The 20,656-nt window shown below is 46.5% G+C and overlaps 1 long non-coding RNA gene across 1 annotated transcript in view; it reads right to left on the bottom strand.

The window, feature by feature from the left end:
• LOC149858814 (uncharacterized) overlaps positions 1 to 20,656 on the bottom strand; it is a 220,522-nt gene that overhangs the window by 137,891 nt on the left and 61,975 nt on the right. The window lies entirely within an intron of this gene.

Genomic DNA, 20,656 nt, shown 5'->3' with positions numbered 1-20,656 from the left:
AGGGCTCCAGCAGCAGTGATCTAGGTGCACAAAGCCTGTCTGGCAGCTGGAGCATGGCTCTAGCCCGTCAGGCTCCAGTTTCAGGTGACGCATACTACCACCATGTGCACCACCTCACTTTTTTCTGGTACAGGTTTTTTGGACACTGGGATCTCTCAGTGTCAAAAAACCTCACCACATTGCAAATTAGCAGCACAGCGAATGCCTGCATGTGTGGTGTGTGCAGTTTGCAGCACTGCAGATGGGTCTGCGGCACCGCAAACTGCACGTGCACACTCGTCAGGATGCATCCCATTAGTCCAAATACCAATAGAACTTTCTCCTGTCTGAAAGGAGGCAAAGGATTCAAGCCTGTGAAATGAAAGGAAACCAAGGAGGAAGATGGAGAAGGAACATCAGGGAAACAGGTGGTCTTCATTACACTCACTGAATGAAAGACAAGCAAGGGTTGTAGAAGATGGGACTGTTGTAGTTAGTAAGTAATTGCCGGCACTAGTCTCAGTTCATCCAGGTTCCAGAGAGCAGGAGCCTAGAAAGAAGGAGGAGCCAGAAAATGGGGACTCAGTTTCCCATTGGCCTTGAAATAGCATTCAGGATTACAAAGCAATCTGGCATTACCACTTTCCCTACAAACTTCCCCATCCTCAGAAAAACCTCAAATTGATAACCCAAGAAAGATTAACCATTTAGAAGAGTACCATCACAGCTGTAAGGTTAAATTGATACAGTTAAACCAATATAACCCCTGTGAGATATTTTTATTCTTTTTTCCAGTCTCCTGTTTGGATATTAATTGTGTCTTTCAGTGTGATTTGGCAGGACCCCAGGGAATGTAGGCACATGGGACTGCCAGGATCACCCAAGATCAGTATAATTTTAGCTCTAGTGATGGAAATGCCTTTAAACCCAGGTCCTTGTGGTAAAAGAAGGAACTTTCTAGGAAAGCTTTAAGACGGTCTTTGGATAATGCCAGAGAACTGATCAGAGGCAGGCAAACCATCAAGGTGAAGATTTCTTCTTTTTCCCTTTGTTTTTGACATCCAAGGTAAAGTTCTCCATTAGCAAAATATACCTGTGTGAGCCCAGGGCTGTTTGTCAGAAGCACTCTGCACAGAAGCTTTAGGGTATGATCCATGGCGTCTCTGCAATGTATAAATGAACTAATGAACACAAGTGACAGGGCTTCAACAGGACCTGCCAGAAATGTTTTTTTTCAAATGGGGACTGGAGGGTAGGGAAAGGTTAAGGGCCAAGTATTTAGCCACCCTGATACAAGTGCCACATCTTAACTACACTGCTTCCACCTTTCTGTCTTGCTCTCATGTCTTTTTCTTTCCCTCTGCTCTTCTCTCTCTGTCACTTTCCTACACCCATTTAAATGTATGCTCTTTTCATTCCTTCCCTTTGTTTCTGCATTTCTTTCTTTCCTTCCATAGTGGAACAAAATCTGTCCACTTTCTTCCTCCATCATTTCTGTTGGCCCAGAGCATGATTTCCTCTTTAACTAATTTATAGTGTTTCCCAAGTCAGCTACACAGTATCACTGAAGAGCACATCCAGCTAACCTCCTGTAACAGGGGACCTTCTCAGGTCCAATTTTCTAGTGGCCCGCTCACCTGTTTCTGGGCTAACCACCTGCCGTGCCTTGTTGTTAATTATTTAATTGATATTAATAAAGCAGGACTGCCCAATTCTTGCCCCGATGCCAGGGGGCACTATCTGCGACTCTGTTCCTCCCCTACACTTCAGCCCAAGCCTCACAGATGGCATCCAGATGTTATTCATATCACTGGCCCCGCACTGGGCCCCAGAATCCTACCAGTTGAACCCCACTTAGATCCCTCCATTCAGGCAGTCTATTCCATCTTCATTCCAGGCAGCATAGCTCCCTGAGCTGCTCCCCTTTTATGGGTGTGGTCCCCCCAGGACCTTTGGCTACTAGCCCTGGCCCACCTCCAGGCCACTCAGAGCCCCAGGCCCTCAGCTCTGGGCATCCCTCACGGTGGGCCTCCGGACCTTCGACCCTTCCAGTCCTGGCCCCAGGATTGACCAGTCAGGGGAAGTCAAGACAGGTTTGAGTCTATGGCCCCACTCTCTTGCTGGGGTCCACCTTCCAGACCCTACAAGTGGGATAACCCACCCAGCTGTGAGAGCTGGGGTTAAGGCACCCCGACCCACCTTTCACCAGGGTGGTAACTAGCCTGGCATTTCCTGGGGGCTCCCAGGCTACTAAGAGCCCCACCAGGCCACCCACTCCTGGCAGGGTGCAGTTTTAGGTCATGCTCAGGACCAGGAGCCTCCTGGCCATCCCCTACAGCTCCTCCCTTACCTCCAGATAATGTTGTTGCCTAGCTTCCCAGCAGCAAAATGCTCTGTTTATATGGGCAGCCCTGAATCTAAAATGGCTGCCCTCATCAGGCACCTGCTGGCTGCTGTCTTCTGGCCCTTAAAGTGGCAGGCACAAACAGTGCCCTGCCACACCTCCCCATACCTGCCTGCCTGACCTCAAACTTTGGAATGATTCCCAGAGCCACAGGACTGTCCCAAGGATTTTTGGATTGTTGGCTACACATGCCCATAGTGCCACAGTTACATCCAAAGCTGGGAAAGTGATGCTGACTACCAAAAAAGTGGAAGAAAAGAAGGGAGGCCTGTTCAGGCAGGCCGCAGTAAAGACCACTCTTGAGCCTCAATGTTGTTCAAATTTCATTAAAAAGCCAGGGGTATATCATCAAGACCACTGAATGCCATTTTTCATCCAAATGATTCAGAGATATTAGATGGACAGAGGGTGATAGGGATCAGTGTCTATCAAGGCCAGTCAACCCATGCATTATATCTGTTGGACCCTTGTCAGCTGTCAAACTCCACTGAGGGGCTTAAGGCTGACTTCATGCCAAGAGAGAGAGAAGCAAAAGACAAGGTAGATTTGAACCTTATAGACTAACTAAATCAGAGATGAATAAGTTTTCATAAAGCAGCAGCTTCATCAGGTGCTGGAGAAATAGAGGCCAGGCTGAGCAGGCTGAGGGACACAGCACCAGCCAAAGAGAGAGCATCAGTTACAGCCTGTTGAAGAAGCGGGACTCAAGCCATCTTGTGTTGATGTTGCTCTTCAACTGTGCAAGGAGTTTCATCACATGCCCATCTCCTGGAAGAAAATCATGACCATGTTTATCCATAAAAAAGGTGAGCAACTGGAGGCCCATTACCTTGTAGTCCACCATGTACAAACTGTATGATGGCTACATCACAGCCTAGCTCATAGACTGGGCAATGAAGAGAAATGCCATTGGCCTGAACCAGAAAAGCTTAATTTCCAATGAAGGTTGCTACAAACACAACTTTTTGCTGCAGATGATGCTTGATGACACTCAGAGAGCAAGACATCAATGCCTGGTGGCATGTCTTATCTTTCCAATTGCTTTGGCTTGATGGTCCACCAGCACATGTTCAGCATCCTCTAAGAGCTTAAGATGATGGCCCAATTCCTCCAGTTGGGGAGGAGTAAAACAGCTGTGCCACCACTATCTGGTAACTGGAGAACAAAATATGAGACATACTGATCTGGACTGGGATGAAGTAAGGCTGTCCTCTCAGCTCCATGGTCCCCAACTTGCCCACAGAGCTCCTCAGAGTAATCGTCGAGGACCCAGGAGCGTTTAACCTCTACAGATAAAAACTGCCTATCCTAGCCTAGGCAGCTGTCAGCGGGACACTGACCGCCAGAGGCCCCTTGTTTTGCATGTGGTAGGTTAGGGTGCTTCTGGTATCTTTGGGCAATATGCCTTGTAGTTGTACAATAGGGTTTCATAGTTTCATAGTAGCTAGAGTCGGAAGGGACCCAGGTAGATCATCTAGTCTGACCCCCTACCTTGGCAGGAAAGAGCACCGGGGTATAGTTTCATAGTAGCTAGAGGGTTGTTTGTGCAGTTTTAGGAATAAGTTAGACAGGGATTTATATGGCATGGTTTGGATAGGGATGATTCTGCCTCCGGAGGTTCCTTCTAGCCCTGCTTTTCTATTAATCTATGATTTTAGTCCTCACAAATAAACCCCAAAAACTCCACAGGATGCTAGACATCAGCTCAAAGCTCCATTTCAACTCATACAAATATGCCTTGCTGCATACTGGCTACAGAAAAAAGAAACTCTATTATGGCCACCACCATCAAGATCCAAGGCAAGACCATGAGGCACCTACAGGATGATGATGCCTGCCTCCACCTGGGAATGCCCACAGGCCACTGTGCAAGATTCTGGAGGACACTACCCTGACAATCATGGTATTTCCACAAGGCAGAGTCCTTCCTGCTGGCACTCTGGCAGATCAGTGCCCTCAACACCTTCCTCATCTCCTGTATCTGATTTGCCTTGAGGGGCTCAGCAGTTCCAAAACACCGCTCAAGAAAGCAGAGAGTGAGATTACGTGGTTCCTCAAGAACTGAATGAACCTGCCACTGCAGGCTAGCAATGAGCTCCTGCATAATCTCTACCAGCAGGGTGGATGCTGATTTCCCTTGCTGAGATGTTGCAAGAGTGGCCCATGCCTTCTGCCTCCTGACTTGCCCTGACGAACTGGTGAGCAGCACTGCTACAGGCCAGCACCCAGCACTGCTAGGTGAATGCCTGTTTGAGAACGTGTGTGTGTGTGTTCATGTGAATGTGGCATAAGTGTGTGAGAGCTTGGTGTGTGCATACTCTGCAGGTCCTGATGACAGACTGATGCACAAGACATGGTGAGGGAATAAAAATTAAACACAGCATACTACAGTGAGTGGAAAGTAGGGATAACTTGGAAATTTCCTTTGTGTTCACCACCTTAAGCAGGATGATTGGGGGCATCAGAAGTACCATGGTTAGAGACTCCATGTAGTTAAGAAAAGTGTAAAAAGCCCCAAAGACATCAGGTGTGGAGACAAGGCCTGTATTTCTCAAGCTCCCAAGCAGAACTGCAAGAAACCTGCCAGTTTCATTTCAAGGGGTGCATTTCTTGTCATGGTTTGGGGTTCACAAGCCCTCTGACTTTCAATATCTGGTAAACTACAATTCTGAAAGCACAGCTCACTCGTGTGTTGTGAATGTTGCTTTGGTTCACATTAAAACCGACAGTTTTCCTGAGTTCCACACAGTGTCACAAACTCTCCAGGATCTTATGATATTTGGTCACGTTTCATAAAGCCTCAGTTGATAGAGTCTTGTGATTATATGAGAATCCCCATATTCATTTAAACAATAAAGCAAGATCTAGCCCTCATGGGTTGTGAATAAAAGCCCAAGAGCTCAAAAAGCTCAGAAATGAGAAAAGCAAGTACAAATATCAGCAACCTGATAAAGAAGACCGTGCACTCTAAAGCTCGTCTAACTGTATCCCCAGTCTTGCAGTTGGTCCAATAACAAAGACCACCCAGAAAAATCCTTGCCTCTCTCACAGAATCCCAAATGTTCGTGATTTTGGGGCTCTGACTCAAAAGTCTGCAACTGAAGTTTACATGGAGCCACATCATTTTATAGACACTGAAGACCTGGTGCATTTGCCTTGCATTCTTTCTTGTTGGAACAGATCCTAGATGAATATGAAAAGCTCTGATGAAGTTTGTGGCGCAGCTGAGAGGGGTACCTGAAAAAGTGTTGGTAACATCTTCCTGAGTTGGAGGTTAATTTTACCTCAGCCCCAAATTCATAAGAGCGCTGGTTTTCAACCTGTGGTCTACGGACCTCTGTGAGTCCACAGACTACGTCTAAGGGGTCCATGAAAGATGATTATGATCAACCAAAAGTATGTGAATACCAACACTTACAATTCAAAGGGGTCCACACCTTCATTAGAAATTTTCAGAAGGGTCCATATCTCCAAATGAAAAAAAAAGGTTGAAAACCATTTCATTAGAGAAACTTTGTGGCTGCTCTGACCTCTGCTATCTCGCAATGGGCTCCATGAGACTATGCCACCAAAGCATTGCCAAATCGTAGTAGCTAGGATGAACATACATTTTGTTTTTGCTGAGACAGTCCCATTTTAAACACCTGACCTGGACATCCTGTCAGTTTGGTCAATGATATTTTTGGTGAAATGTAGCAGCAGCAGCAACTCTTCACCTAGGAGACATGATAAGAGGTTCCACTAGTCCTCTGGCATCTCACTATGCTCCACATCATGCCTCCCCTGGTCCATCAACCCTCCCACCTCCATCTCCACCCTGCTTTCCAGCTGAGACCAGCACTTGGAGACCTGAGCATGCCAGAAAGGGTATATGTTAGTTTGGAGCTGGGAGGAGGGGAGTATCCTGTTTTGAGACCTGGGAAATTCAGTCACTCTAATAGTAGCACTCTGCCCCGCAATATAATCACTACAGCTACATCCCTGGGATCTGGGAAGGAAAGCAATGTAAAAGCTAGGTTGTTGTCTATATTTCAGCTAATGATAGCTCCATACTGAGAGGATCCATTGCCAAAGCAGTGCAGAGACACCAGGATACATTACAGAAGTAAGCCTATATGCAACACCTGAATCCTGTTTCCCACAGAGATGGGTTTAAGCCAAACTTACAGAACCAGCACCCTAATCCTTTGGAATATCCAGGCTCTGGGAGACCTGCCCTGGAATTTTGCAGCTTGGGCCCATTGCTAGTTTATAGCTAGCCATCTTTGCCCATTTAGGGCAGGGGGCTCAGAACTACCAAAACTCTGGAGCATCTGTCCAAGACAAGGAACAGGGATTGGGTAAATGAGAACAAGGTGATCCAGAGGCCTGAGTCACTGCTGCTCTTGTCATTTGGGCTGTAATGAGGATTAACATTCAATTTCTAACAGTCTTTAATTCTGAAACAAAGCTGCAACAATTAGTGCAGAAGCATTGGTCCCTGAAGTCTCAAAATCTAAAGCACAAGAATCATCAAAGTTCCTGCCAGTGACCAGCTTTAAAGAGGCATGAGAGCGCGGGCGTAATTACATGACTCTGCAATGCACTCACGTGGTGCTGCTGACGCAGGTTCATTGAGGCTGAGCTGAACAGTAAAAATGTCTCATCTCCGAAGGCTGCAGTGAGTCATACCAGCCTGCCTTGTAGGACTGGTTACTGCAGCGGCTTCTCACAACTGGCAGCTCTTGTGGATAGTCATACACCACCGCTGCTAAACAGGAGCTGAATTCTGATTCTGTAGCATGGCTGTGGGAGGAGGAGAGAGAAATCTCCATAGCTAGTGTACCAGCCAAAGGCCTGGACATGTAGTATAAGGGAGGTGGCTTCTCCAGCCACAGAGTTCAGCCAGCACCACAAGATGATTCAGCAGCCCAGCAATGCTTCACGTCAGTTTAGGAAAAAGCAAAGAAATAGCCTAGGATCCCAGATGGCTGCAAAAGGCCAGTCCTTGGTTTTCCATTGCAACCTCAACCTGGGGTTTGTTGCAGTGCAGCTGCCCCAGAAGCACTGGAGTCTTTACTGACCCAGGAAGGCAGCACAAAGTTGAAGCAGGGAACAGAGGGTACCCAAAGGATTCTCTCTCCTTCTGCCTCTCTTTTCCTCTGAGCTCACCATGCCATGTCTGAGCAAGCTCTGCTCAGCTGTACCTCATGCATGTGTATAGAAGTAGTGACTTTGGGCACAATTATGCTTCCCTGATGATTGACATTGCCTCCATCATGAATTTTAGAAAGGATCTAAATCCTTCTGCCTCAGGCCATAAACCAAACTCTGGCTAAGGAAGAAGAGAAAAAAACTTCCCCTTGGATTGGATTATCCTGTAATTGCATAAACTGTGTAACTTCCTGCTGTGAAGTTAATTGTATGTTCTTTTAAAGCAGCTGGTGGTGGCCCTGATCCCATCCCCCCTTTCAATCTCATGGTCTGCATCTTTACATCTGTGAAAAATGGTATGTGTCTCTATGTGCCCATTACAGTCTATACTGTTAATGCCTTAACTTTTTATGCCCTTGATTTTGATGGGTCTGTGTTAAGCGTGTGTGTGAGTAGGAGGGGATGAGGCAAAGCAATGGCAGCACAGACAACTTCTAGCTGCCCAGCCCCAGTGCAGCTTCCCCCAGGCTGGAAACTGTGATGACAACACAGCAAGGAAACAGGAGGCAGAGAGAAACGTTGGCAGCGTAGGTGCACCTCCCAGCTTCCTGGTCCTGGTACAGCTATAGGCAAAATGCGACCCTGCTGATGTGCTGCCAAAGGCCCCCAGCCTGTGCTGGACCAGCTTGTAAAGGTTGCTGATTTAGATGGGTTATTCCCACATTTTCCCACATTCAAAGGGATTTGAACACTGGGGCCAGATGGCAATTTCGACACATCCGCCTTTCTGCTAAAGCCACCTAGATGCCCGTTTGTCTCCAGGCAACTGAATAGCTTTGAAAGTCCAGCTCTTGGAAGGCACAGCCCTTCACCCATTGTCTTCACATAACATACACTTCCTTCCAATAAAATTATTCATTACAATTCTGCACTCTTTGATAAATCCTGTAGCACAGTGTGTATTCTAGTGCAGTGTTTCTTAACCTGTGGGTCACAACACAAAAGTGGGTCACAAGAATATATGAAAGGGTCATGAGCAAACTCTAAAAATGGATCAACACACTTAAAAAATGGATTCTCCTTTAAAGGAGAAAACATAGGAAACTGCAGCTTTTTCCTTGCAGGCTGTCATAGTTCCAGCCTGCAAGTGGCTACTTGGGGCTGCTTTGGCCCCCTCCCTCCCCACACACTGTGGGGATGTGGCCTGGGGGCAGGGAGAAGCAGGTCAGGAATGAGAGGTACTGAGTTGGGACTGGCCACCAATGTTTACAAAAGGGTCCTGGTACAAAAAATGTTGAGAATCACTGCTCTAGTGTACATTTAACTCAGAGGATAGAACCACTTCACTTGCATACAAATTATACTTGGAAAATTAACTTAAATTGTTGTAAAAACCTTGCATGCTTGTTCATTTTTGTGCAATAGTTCAGTATTGTGAACTATTAAGAGCATTAATCAAACATGACTCAGGAGTACTACTAGGGACAGATCCTCAGGTCATGTAAATCAGTGTAGCTTTATTGAGTTTAGTATATTTACGCTGATTTATGATAGCTGGGTATATTGCCTCTAATTGCACTTTCAAAGGCAAGATACTCAGCTGCAGATGGTTAGCCTTTCATGTAGTATACCATATTTACCCAAATCCAAGATGACCCTGAATTTAAGATGGACCACTAATAATTAGATTCTATACATGAAAAATATGTAAACTTGTTACAGTTTTCCATGTATAGAATCTAATTATTGGGGGGTCATCTTTAATTAACACCCCCACACACACACATACTGCTGCAGAGGGGCAGGCAGAGGGGAGAGGTCAAACAGCTTGCCCTCTGCTGCCTGCCTGCCTTGTGCCTGCCCCGTTGCCACCTCTGGCCCCTGCCTTCTCCCCACTCCCAGCGCCTTGGATCTCTCTTCCCCTTCTGCCTTTGCTCCCCCTCCTGCTCCACTTCCCCAGCCTCTGCTTCTCCCTTCCCTCCCAGCCTCTACTTCTCTCTCCCCCAGCCTCTGCTCCACCCCTTCCCTCTTCCCCTTGCTCCATGCCAGCAGGCTATGTCCCCATTGCAGCCTAAGGCACAGAGTACAACCCCAACCCAGTCATGCAGGCTGGGTGCCACTCCTGTGGGGCCAGGCTGGTGCTATGCCCCAGGCTGCAACATAGACTGAAGCTGCCAGCATGGAGCAAGGAGAAGAGGGAGAAAAGAGACAGGTGGGATAACTTTTGGGGGTGAAGGGAAGATAGTAGGCTGCAGAGGCAGCAGGTGCGCAGACAGCAGCCCTGACCCCAGGTTGAGGCTGAAGCCATAGCCAGAGCAGCCACCTGCTCCCCCCCACCCTCATACTTGACACCAAACTTTGGGGCAAAGCATCCATGCCAGAAGATAGGTGGGTGATCCAGGCTGACCTGGACAAGCTCAGCAAATGGGCAGACGAGAACCTCATGGTGTTTAACACCGAAAAATGCAAGGTTCTCCACCTTGGGAGGAAAAACCTGCAGCACCCTTATAGGCTCGGCAGTGCTACATTGGTTAGTATTACAGAAGAAAGAGACTTGGGGGTCATCATTGACCACAAGATGAACATGAGCCTGCAATGCGATGCTGCGGCTAATAAAGCCACCAAAACGCTGGTGTGCATCCATAGATGCTTCTCGAGCAAATCCCGGGACGTCATTCTCCCCTTGTACTCGGCCTTGGTGAGGCTGCAGCTGGAGTACTGCGTCCAGTTTTGGGCTCCACAATTCAAAAAGGATGTGGAGAAGCTTGAGAGAGTCCAGAGGAGAGCCACGCGCATGATCAGAGGTCAGGAAAACAGATCTTACGATGATAGACTGAGAGACATGGGACTCTTTAGCCTGGAAAAGCACAGGCTCAGGGGTGATCTGATGGCCACCTATAAGTTTATCAAGGGTGACCACCAGGATCTGGGGGAACGTTTGTTCACCAGAGCGCCCCAAGGGATGATGAGGTCGAATGGTCACAAACTCCTGCAAGACCGTTTTAGGCTGGACATAAGGAAGAATTTCTTTACTGTCCGAGCCCCCAAGGTCTGGAACAGCCTGCCAGCAGAGGTGGTTCAAGCACCCACATTGAACACCTTCAAGAGTAAATTGGATGCTTATCTTGCTGGGATCCTATGACCCCAGCTGACCTCCTGCCCTTTGGGCAGGGGGCTGGACTCGATGATCTCCCGAGGTCCCTTCCAGCCCTGATGTCTATGAAATCTATGAAATACTCAATTCCAAGATGAGGGGCTTCCCTCCCCGTATTAACTGGGGGAGACGACTCATCTTGGAATCAAGTATGTATGGTAAATCAGTGTGGACATGTCTGAAGTTCTTTAAAATGTCTTCCATCAACTGAAATGAAAAATTAATTTTCTTCAGTTGCAGATACAAACCTAGAAACATTGCTGAATTTCAGACATGTAGTAGGCAGCCCATAATTCCTAATGTGACACACTTTTATTAACTGTTAAAGAGACAGGTTAAAAATTCTAAGGAGTAACAAGCCTTTGATCTTGTGTGCTGGATGGAATTTTTCTTTCTATTTAAAGATATTCAAATTCTTTCTTTAACAGTGTGAGTTCAAGGCTTGAACTCTATTAATATTGAAATCTATGAATATGGCTTTATGAAAGTTCATGCGGATAAATTATTTAAATAGCAGCATCACTAACAGTCTGTGCTACAGTGAAATGTGCTGAAAAATATACAGTTCCTAAAACTCAAAAGGGGAGGATAGGTCATAGGACTGGAATGAACCACCTGGGTCAGCTCAAGTCTCCTGTAACCACAGGCAATCATGTAAAAAACATTAGGTCCAAAAGGGTCCTCAGTAATATCTACTCTGGTCTCCTGCACACTATAACTACAAAGCATTTCTTGATACTCCATAGCAAACTGAGGATCTTTAGAACAAAAAAAGCCTACACAAATTACCACATGCCCCAGAAGAAGCTGAGACCATCACCAACACATTGACCTCCCAGGTGCTAGTGAAATATGGTCTTGATCTGAGGAAAAAAGATCATACCCCATGCTACAGGGAAAGGCAAAAAATAGGGACCGTGTCTCAGCCACCTGCGGAGGGTTCAGGATTGAGAGTATGGTCAGGGGTAGAAAGGTTTATTGACTTAACAAAAAATACAACTATGTATAGTAACAAGACAAACGATGACAGACAAGAATAATTCACGTTGATAACTTATCGGCAATCCCCTCTGATGCCTGATGTACAACAAGTTTCTCTTTCCACAAAGTTCAGCAAAGTCAGGCGTCCCCGATCAGGGCTGTCTGAGAGGTACCAGGAAGGACCCTGGAATTCAGTCCTTGGGCTCCTCGAGATCCGTGGGCCCACTGATCCAGGCCAACAGCTAACTAATGCTTTTCACAGAGCCGTATCTTCCTTCTGAATAATTTCCAGATTTTAGCCAATTTATAGCTTCTGAATGGTACTGATAACATATAGCCACTCAGATTCCTTTTACTTCAACTGTCCTTAGACTGACCAAGAACAGCATAAGCCTTGCATTCCTTTTGATAAGGTTAATTTTAACTATACCACAGGGCCTTACTACTTCAAGGCTTTGCTAAATTTACTAGGCTTTGCTTTATACAAGGCCTGACTACATCTTAAACTTTAATTAGGCTCTTAGCAACAACATACAGCTTAATATCTACACAAAGACAGAAAAAACACTTGGTCTAATCTTCATAGAGCCTTCAGCAAGCACCTTTATCACACAGACATAATTTCAGTTGTCACAGGACTGTACTTTTGGGTGCCATTACATCCACCTTTGCTTCCTGTCTCTCATGCTCAGAGCAACTGAAGGAAAAATGCACTGGACTTACTCTGGGTTGGTTGTAGCCATGCTGGTCTAAGGCCATATTCAATTGTTCACATAAAAATATATATAAAATATATCACATTTACCCAAATAACCTGAATTTACTTTGGATTTTTACATTTTAACTGAGCAGAATGTTCATTTCAAGACTTTAATTTCCAGGAAGCTGTGACATAGAGAAGGGAAGGAACTTGCCAAGGCTCTGAGATAGAGTGAAGGTCAGTTCCAGAGTTGGTAATAGGGTTGGTTGGTCTTGCCAACTCTGTACACAGAGCCCTGCCCTGACTCCCCACTACCTGCCTCCAATTTTATACCTTTGTAAGGCCAATGATTTCAATTTCCCACCATGTTTAAGTGGAGTCATGGCAATGTCAAACTGGAGTAATATAGCAGGGAGAGCATGAGTTCTCCCCGCCCCCACATGGTGGGGATAATGGAACATAGTCTCAGATGGGACTGACTCAAAGACAGGATGGTAGAAAGCACAGCTGCCATCAGCAACCCATCAGCACACACTTAGGTCCAGCCCCACTTCCTAGACAGATACCAGTAGACAGATTCAGTGTCACTTTTCTGGCAGGATGGAGGAGCAAGCTATAAAATCCTTTCCCCTACAGCCAGTAACATGAACAAGCTTGTAATATTCTCTGACCCATTTTCTGCACCACCACTGACTGCACAAAGTTTGCCAGGAATAGACTGCGTATCTTGGCCCCCTCCCACCTGCATTGGATTAGGGGCTCCAATAGAATGGCTGGCTCTTTTGCACATGCTGCCATTGCATGAACAAAGCTGTGAAAAATCAGGAGTTTTCACCATGCAGCCAGCTCTGATGTCAGCTGGGGGATTTATTGCCTCTAATCTCTAAGCAGATAAAATGCACAAGAGATTGCACACAGCCCTGGACTCCTGCCATCTGCTCTGAGTAGTTCCCCCTCTTGTTTTCCCTCCAAACTTCTCCCTATTTGGAGAACTAGAGTGTTCCTGGAGTTTGAAATTCCTCCCCCAAAAATGTTTTCCATGTCAGAAAGCCAAAGGAAAAAAAAACCCATCACTTTCCTGCTGGAATAAGCTAATTCTGTTCTTTTGACCTAATTGTGACAGGAGAAGGGTCAGCATGAAATGTGACCCTAATCATCATTAGAAGACCGTTTCAAGCTGGACACAAGGAAGAATTTCTTTACTGTCCAAGTCCCCAGGGTCTGGAACAGCTTGCTGTCAGCAGTGGTTCAAGCACCTACACCGAATGCCTTCAAGAGCAAATTGGATGCTTATCTTGCTGGGATCCTATGACCCCAGCTGACTTCCTGCCCTTCGGGCGGGGGGCTGGACTCGATGATCTTCCGAGGCCCCTTCCAGCCCTAATGTCTATGAAATCTATTAAATCTTCCCAAGGGATTTGGTCAAAAGCAGGAAACATGCACAGGAGAGTGTGATACATCTGTGTTGCTGCATATACCCTGAGCCAATGTCCCACTATAATTCAAGGAGGCAGAAGAGATGATGTGCACCGCCTGAACTGAGCACTCCTATTCATGTACTGCCCCTTGAAATAGACATGGAGCAGGGAAACTGATCAGTCTATTACCAGTCTTCTTAGAGCGGGAGAGAACTGGGAGCTACCAGGTGCATCTATACATGCAGTTACAGCTCCTGAATAAAATGGGGAGCTCATTGCCTTGAAGTTAATTGCTCCCAGGCACACCATTGAACATGCACTCAGGAGCAATTTACTCTGGAGCAATATGCTCCAGAGTTTATACATACACAGCACTTGGAGCTCTGGTGGAACAGCCCCAACTGGCAGGGGACCCTGGAGATCAGCCTGCCAGCCCAGGGCTGCTCCCCCCACCTGCTCAGTATGTTGCCGAGGGGCTTGTTGGCGCACAAAGGAGCTTCAGCATGGAGCTAGCCAGCAGGCAGTACCCACACTGAAGCACCCTCATGTCCCAGCCAGCTAGGTTGGTGTTTACACATGCGCTGTTGCAGTTTTTTATTCTGCAGCAGGACAGTACTTGTCTTTACAAGTACTATCCTGCTGTGGAATAAATTAATTTACTTCAGTCTAATAGGGGCTCACATGTAGACACCAAGACATTTACTGTGCAGCTAATTAGTCAACTGTGCAGTAAACGGCTCATGTAGATGCACCCACAGAAGCCACAAAAGGGTATGAAACAGATCTGCAGCCCATTAAATAGGGGGATCTCTCCATCTGTCTCAAAACCAAATACCAAACAAATGATAGATCCAGAATCATAGTCACTGGTTCATGGCCGAGTATCAGAAGAGAGGCAAGGTCAGAAGTCATAGTCATTCAGCCAAGAATAAGAGATTTTGAACAAATTGCCACTACTTCCCTGAAAAAAAAAATTATTAAATGGAGGATCAGCTTCCTGTATTCTGTGTAGTGTAGACAAGTCAGAATCAAGAACAAAATATCCAATCTAGCCACAGCCATATAAGAATGAGTCATCCTACTGCAGGTGAGGGTGAGTCACCAATGTTCTGTCCCCCTCCAATCTGAGTCACCAACAGACCCCCAGCTGTCTCTTTATGAGGAGTGTCTGAATGTTTCTAGCCTGACATCAGTGCATTTGTTCCAGTGCAGCTGGAGCTTGCCTCTGACTGTCTTTGAAAAATCTTTGTCCTATATATCCAGAAAGTAGGTAACTCCTGCAAATCAACTCACACCATTTTCTTGAATTTCTCAGGAGACAGAGACTGCATGTAGTTCCATTGCATGCTCCAGTGTTCATTCCTGGGAACAAAATACTGAACCCACGTCTCATCCTGAGTCACTCTTCCACTAATGATTTTATTGGGGTTGCTTGAAATCACCCCCAAAGTTCCCTGGAAATGTCTAGTTCCCATCTCTTCTGGTTAGTTCTCAATATACCAGGCACCTTTCTAGCTGACATCTCTTTTATTCCAAAATCTTCATTGTGGAAAGCATGCACTGATCCAGTACTGAAGTCCACTCTCAGCTGTGTGCCTCAGTGTACGAACAGATAGTGCATTTTTCTACAGCCCAGTTTTCCCTGTGCTTGTCTTGGATCTGAAAAGTTGCAGAATGTCTGTGTAAGATCATGAAAATAAACTGGGAAGACAGAATATCAAACACAGAGGTACTGGAGCATGCAAGAATGACACACTTAGAAACCACTATTGAGAATATGAGGTTGCAGTGGATCGATCATGTCAGGAGAATGCGAGGAGACAGTATTCCCAAGAATATTTTGTATTGTAAGATTTGAGACAGTTCTAGAAAGTGGGGTCACCTTCTATGGCAGTACCATGATACATGCAAAAATGATAAAGTCATTCAACATCAATGTAGAAAGCTGGGAGGAGCATGCAGAATCCCATCCAATCTGGACGAAACATCTGGCATTAGATGCAACTCAACATGAAGCAGCTTTAATCCAGAGGATGAAAGCAAAGCAAGAAAGAAAAAAGCAGCATACTGTAAACTTGGACTCCAACTCAGACAACACCTGGATCTGTTAAACTTGTAACAAGCTGTGTCACTCTTGAATTGGGTTTGTTGGCCACAAACAGATTCATCAGGTATCTGACTAGACTTCTTATGTATACACCATGATCGAAAGGTTTGCCGCTTGTCTACTACGTTGCTCTTTGAATTGTGGTTTAGTGAGTGTTGAATGCACTGCCGCTTCTCTGTCAGCAGGTAGCCTGTGAGCATACACATCCCAGCATACTTTGCTATGATAAAGTGTCCAAAGGTTCCCTGGGATTCTCCAGCACTGTGTGAAACATTGGTCCCCGATTCAATTCAGTGGAGATTTGGCCTGACTTGGTGGCCAAATCTCCGAATCTGAATCAAATCAGAGGACCCTTTAATCTCTCTGAATCAAATCAGAACCCTCCTAATCAGAGAGATTCGATGATTCAGACATAGACACAGCTTTAAATGTTTTTTTCTACATACTTCTAGGTAGCAGGCGGCTCGTGAATGCTGTGATGCTGGGGTGCATGGATTGTCCCACAGAAGCACAGGGGGCTCCCCAGCATGCTCGGCAGCAGACCTGGAAGTGGATCAGAAGCACTTCCGATCCAATCCCCCTTGTGCCCTCCCACCTTGGTGACTGGCTCCTCCTGGGTCTGGGGGGGGGGGGGGGGAGGTGGCACCCACGGTCCTCCTGCAGCCAAATCACTGAGCCAGGGGGGCAAGGAGGGGGGCAGCACACTCCCCAGTGGACCAAAAAATGGACTGAAAGTACTTTTGGTTCACTTCCGGGTTTGCTGACAAGCATGTAGAGGCCCCCCCTCACTCCTGTGGGATGCTCCATGCTCCCAGCATCACAGCAATCACAAGCTGCACTGGTACCTCAAGGTATGTAGAAAAATATTAAAAACTGTGTCTGAATCACTGATTCTCCAAATCAGCATCGAATCTTCAGACTTGTATTCGGTCAAATTAAATCAGGGACAGTGATCTGAATCGACGAATCGAATCACTGTCCCCGATTCAGGTCGAATCCAAATCTGAATTGAATAGGGCCTGCTTTGCTCACCCCTACTGAGCAATACTCCATTGAGTGTTCAGCCAGGAGGGAGTAACTGGTACCATTCTGTGGGAGGGGCTTTGATGGAAGACACCGCCCAATTCCTGCCCTAAACCACCTGCTATTTCTGCTGCTTGCACTACCATCCATGGACAATTTATGAGCCCCAAGGGAGAGATCATTGCTCTCACAGAACGCTGGCTCACATCATCTATTACAATGCCAACGCACAAAAAGGAACAGTGTGTACAGAGTTCTATACCAAATACTCTACAGGCTTATGGAGAAAAGCTGGATGCAAACAAAAATTTGGCCCTAAAGATTTGGAGAGGAGAATTTGTAGTGAACTTTCTGTGCCCTATAATAGGCTAATGTTAGGTGTTCAACAGTTCATACGTTCAGTGCAGGCTATAGAACTTCATCCTCTTACATGGAGGCCAGCAACTGGTAGAGCTTCTTTTGAAAAGGTGAGGTTTCTTGTGTTACCTTCTGCAGCCACTTACAAAGGAAAAATTCTGAATGCAGATTGCTGAGCTGGTCCCATCTGTCAATTCCTATGAGCATGTATATACCACAGCAGCAGCCTGTCCCAACCAAAACAGCCCTTAGCACACCCCACTCACCTGCTCCAGCTGGCATATTGCAAACCTAGAAAAGCATTGGTGAGGCTTGTCCAGAACCTATTAGCTGCTGTCAAACACACCAGCAACCATGATAGTGAGAGCAGGTACAAATGGACACCCCGGAATATCATCACCCATGTATTTTAGTTTAGGTATAGATGGGCAAGGTGTGCTTGGGAATAGCCTGGCAGGGATGTACTGCTGCCATGGTATAGATATATATGCAACTCCCCTATGAATATACAGAGACATCATTTTTGGAGCAGGATAAACCGTCAGGATGTGTTCTGGCACAGCTACTCCATTTAATTTGGTGACACATGTGCCGCTCACAGAGTTTCAGGGGCCCTATTCTGTGGGACAACTGCAAACAAGGATACTGACTCAGGGTGTGCTTCTGCAAATAGAGGAACCTTGGAGTTCTCACTTGCAGAGCTGTTCTGAGGCAAGGCACAGCAGCATGATACCCATACCCAGAGAAGCCCCCATTAAGAAATTACTAGTGCATGCCTCTACAAGCATGGAACCTGAGCAGGTGCTACCAAGGCTTCAGGCTTCAGATCCTGTGGGCCCTAGGAAAAGCCCTGCAGCAGAATTCCTGGGGTGTGAAGGATTGGGCCCCTGAAGCCCTAAAAGCACTTTGCTGGGTTGACTGGAGAGTACGGACAGCTCCAAGCTGCCCGTTCCCTCCTGCCATAAAGCAGACAGCAAAAAATCTGCACAACATTTTAACACCCTAAAATTTACTACCACAATTTGCAGTATCTGTGGTGTGAGAAGGAGCATGGGCTTCTGTTTGGTTGGGCTTTGTGCCACCATAAAAACTGATCTTCCCTTTAAACATCTGTCTTTATCCTATGACTTCTCAAGTAGCACAGAAAACATCTTTGGGACAGATACCAGGACAGTAGAAGTGATGGAGCTCTTATCCACTAGCAAGGCTTCTGACAGTATAAACCATCAGACAGGTAAAGACAAAGTAACCCAACATGTCTGTCTTCCCTACTTCTCAGATCTCAGCCCTCAAGTCCAAAACACCTGCACCAAAGTCTTTCTTTCTGTGGCAGGGACAGGGTCCCGGCCCCAGTCATGCTCCTGTGGAAACAGCCCTGTGGGCAGGTGATCTCACCTGGCTGGGTGTGAATATGCAGTGCAGGTCTGGCATCTGGGGGGAGCACAGCCACTGGCAATTCCGGGAGCACGGGAACCCACACTCTGGAGAACCATCACTAATTGGCCCGCGACAGGTGGTGGGCCATTTAAGGAGAGAATGCCGAGGGAAGCACAGCATTCAGCATGCCCAGGCAAAAAACACCAGAGACTGAAGGAGGGAAGACCTCCAAAGAGAAATGTCCTCATGCCAGACCCTCAGGAGCTCCTGGGAACAGGACAAACCCAAATGAGAACTGTCCCTCCTGGAGAGATAAGTAAACTGGGACAGGCATAAGAGTGACAAGGAGGGTTGTCCCCACGGGAACCTGAGCTGGAATTCTAGGGAAAGAGAATCCCATGAGCAACAACTGGCATAACCCCAGCTGAGTGAAGGAGAGCTAAGAAGAGAGAGAAATAAAGCAAGCCAACTACTGGGAATACATGGAAGTGAAAGGGAAACTGAGGAAGCTGACCTTAGGGAAAGGGTGTTGCACTAGGTTGAAAATGCCCAGTTGTGGCTAGGTCGGTGGGCTGACACCAATGAGGACGCAGTTTATGATTAATATGCAATATTTATTTGGCTTTAACCTATAAAATGTTGACAACTCAAGCAAATGATTTCCTGTATAATACTAATCTATGACAACACACAATAATCAAACAATCAAAGCTGGGGAGCGATGTCCGTTGGGTCACGAGGTTCAGGCCGAGGCTCCTTGCTTTCAAAACCATGAGTGGGTTTGGTGCGGCTGACCAGGGCCCTTGTCTCAGACCTGGTTAATGGCTCAAATTTCTTAAAAGGTCATTTAACAAAACATAATCAATCAAAATAATTACAAACAGCTAAATGGGAAATTACGTCCGTTGAGTCACGGGGTTCAGGTCAAGGCCCCTTGCTTTCAAGATCGTGGACGACCTTGGTGTGGCTAGCCAAGACCCTAGACCCAGACTTGGTCAACAACTCATGTCTCCTATAGGAAAGACAGACAAATACAAACATAAATAGCTACAGTCATACATGCACGCTTACCACTACAGCAAACAAAAGGAGCTGCTTCATGGCTGGGAATGCTAGTCTCTTCGCAGAGGCCTCAAGAACGACCCAAGGTAGGCTCGGGAGGGGGCGATCCTGGCAGGTGATCAGTCCATGGGCCCTTTAACGCTTGAAGTTATGGTTCGAACTTCCCCCGTCAGGGCCTCGTGGCTCTACCCTTTTATACCCTCACTCTTTTTCACTTATTTTTACTGGCCAATTGTGTTACCTTTCTGCCAGCATTCTGTTTCCACTCGTCAATAGCCCTTTCCCCACCACAGTGCTCTCATTGTTTTCTGCTTAGCCAGTTATGTTGCAATTTCCTTCCTGCTTCGTTGGCAGTTCGATGCAGTTGACTTCCCTGCCTTGTGAGTGTGACAGGGGTCACCCGTCCAGAGGCCTGTGTTACGGCCTAGCATTCTGCCATTTCACTGCGGCCTGGCCATTCATCTGGGGAGATGCCCACAACAAAGGGTTAACCTGAATTGCTGGTGAGAAAAACCAAGCATAGGGACACAGTTTATGGCAGAGTATACCCGGGAAGAGGGAGAAGGACTCCGAGGGATTTACTAGTGAACATAGGTCTCTAAAGTAATAACTAGGTTGAGAGCCCCAGCTAAGAAGATTTTTTTCTGTGGGTTTAATTCTGTCCTACTAGGGATGAATCCTAAGAGGGGAGCATGAAAAGGAGGAAATCATTCCCCAGAGATTTGAGTTATAGTTAAGAAACAAGCAGGATTGGATTTACAAAGAGGGGACAATTGGGAAAACTAGGGTCCAAGGTCAGCAGCCTGCATAGGAATATCTCCAAAGGACCTTGGAGAAATAACATGTGTACGATTTGAGGATGATATCCCTAGAGTGACTGAACAGATGAAGAGATAGAACCAGCTACTGGGAGCAGAAGACAGAGAGAAAGACCTGGACAAGCTCTGCTGAACACCCAGGG

Source organism: Crocodylus siamensis, chromosome 8 (genome assembly GCF_052110815.1).
Source record: "Crocodylus siamensis isolate JL-2025a chromosome 8, ASM5211081v1, whole genome shotgun sequence".
Lineage (NCBI taxonomy): Eukaryota > Metazoa > Chordata > Crocodylia > Crocodylidae > Crocodylus > Crocodylus siamensis.
Note: the sequence above shows the minus strand (reverse complement) of the source record. Positions and strands in the feature narration are given on the sequence as shown.